The sequence below is a fragment of the Balaenoptera acutorostrata genome, chromosome 10 (assembly GCF_949987535.1).
Source record: "Balaenoptera acutorostrata chromosome 10, mBalAcu1.1, whole genome shotgun sequence".
Taxonomy (NCBI): domain Eukaryota; kingdom Metazoa; phylum Chordata; class Mammalia; order Artiodactyla; family Balaenopteridae; genus Balaenoptera; species Balaenoptera acutorostrata.
Window position 1 is genome coordinate 47,428,174 of NC_080073.1, and position 2,400 is coordinate 47,430,573.

Genomic DNA, 2,400 nt, shown 5'->3' on the forward strand with positions numbered 1-2,400 from the left:
GTCTCTTCATTAATTCACATCCTTTAAGTATATCAGTTAAGTTTTATGATATTCTACATACTGATTTTTTACAACTCTTAGATTTGTTTCAAAACATTTTATTTTTTTACATTGCTACTGTAACTGGGATTTTTTTTCCTATTTCATTCTTTAATTTGTTATTGCTGGTTTAAAGGAAAGCTGGTTTAAAGGAAAGCTATTGATAATTTTTCCTCCTATTCTATCTGGCAAATTTGCTGTACCCTCTTATTAATTTGAATAAATTTTGAAAGTAGACATTGTAAGTAAAATAACTGATAACCTAACTTCTAAGATCCACATATATAATCTTAAAATAGAAAAATAATAAACAATTTTATTTCACTTCCTTGGAATTGACATCAGTATTCACTAGATTAAGGTAGAAAGATATGCACACTTATCATCCATATCTGTTGGGTTAATTTTTCCAGATCTCGTTTTAAATTTAGGTTTAGGAGCCTTTAGTCATGTAGTGTAAGACCTCAAACTTCAATTGCTCCCTGACATCTTTGAGTTGCACAGGGCTCTATGAGTTCTCCTTTTCTCTCTGGATATACACCCCCCACACAGCAGGAAAGGCTTCCCTCTGGGCTAGTTCCTCTATCAGCCAGACCAGCTGCACCCACCCCCCCCCCCCCAGCCCTCAATCTCATGGGCTTCACCTCCCTGTCAGCCTGTGGAATTATTCAAACAAGCCAATCATGTCCTTCTGCAAGAACCAGGCAGCACTTCCAACCACCGGTTACTACAAAGGCTGCCTCCTACCCCACCCCACTTCCAGGTTCACTTGCTCCCCCACGGAGCCCTTGTGTGGCCCTATGTGATGTGTGGTGTCCTCCTCCACTGGGCTGAGTTTCCATGACTAATAAACTGCTGCCAGTTGCATGTATGAGTGTTAGATGTTGGTGTTCAGTGATCTTGTACTACTTAGGGCAGGAAATCTCTCCTTCACCATCACAGTGAATAGAAGGTAATCAGAACAAGTAATCAAATCATTTTTGTTCTAAGCATGTCTCTCTTCTGGCTTAACTGAATAATGATGGTGAAATAGATATAATTCTTCCTGAAATTCATAAAGATGGAGGAGTAATGTTCCCTTTGGACATCACTTGTCCTTAATGACTCACTAGACTGTAGCACCCATGTGCTCCAAGGGAAGTAATTTGTTCCAGAGGCAGCCCCAGGCATGCCTAAGTTATCTGTTCAAAGGGGATATTGGTTGATGTGTTTCAGGTAGTAGACCACCTAAACCCCAGTGCTCACAAACACCACAGGCCTCAGCAGACTTAGCTCCATCTTGGTGCTCTCTGTAATTCAAGTTCCTCCCATCTTTCTTTTCTTCTAAAATTTCCTTATTCCAAATAGAAGTATCTTAGTGTATTAGATTTCCTTTGCTGTGTAACAAATTGCCACAAACTTAGTGGCTTAAACAATATAAATTTAACATCTCCTGTTAGTCAGGAGCCCAGATACAGTTCTGCTGGATCCTGTGTTCTAGGTGTGGAATCAAGGAGTTGGCCAGGGCTATGGTCCCATCTGGAGATTGGTGTCATCTTCCAGGCTCACTGAGCTTGTTGGCAGAATTTAATTCCTTGCAGCGGTAGAACTCATGATGGCTTCCATCTTCTTTGAGGCCAGCAGGAAGCCATCTGCTGTAGCTTTAATCTTTCTGACGTCTGTCTCTGATTCTAGCCCCAGATTTAAAGGACTTACATGATTAAATCAGTCTACCCAAGAGACTCTCCCTTTTGGTTAATTCAAAGTCAACTGATTAGGAACCTTAATTACATCTTTGCTATATGGCAGAGCCTAACCATGGGAGTGATATCCCATCATGTTCATAAATCCTGTTCACAATCAAGGGGAGAGGACTATATAGGGTGTGAACCCCAAGGCGGAGCAGGGGTAGGGGGAATCATATTTTCTCTGCCTATTCTCTCTCCTCATGCCCTCAGTCCGACTTCCCCTTCTATCCATTCCAAAGCTTCTTGGCCAAAGGTCACTTGGCCTTATTACCACCAGTGAGCATCCCTTTGACCAGGGGGAAATATGGTTTTTGTCCCTGTTCCTTCTGGAATGGGGTGGGGTCTCAGACTCTGTATATCGCTTGAGAGCTACCTGGCTGCTCCAGTTTGAAAGCCAAGGGCTTGATGACCTGTGAACCCCCATACCCCACACCTCACACCAGCTGACTAAAATTATGAGTTTAATTGATATTTGTTGTTATTCTTCACAGTGTGTTTCCTGAAAAGTGCTCCCACTGTCACATCAGTGTTGATCCCATCAAAGGCTCTGGGCCCTATTGTCCTACTGTGCTTAGGAAAACACTTTTCATTCAGGTAGGAAATGGATTATGAACATTGGTAAAGGATGCTGACA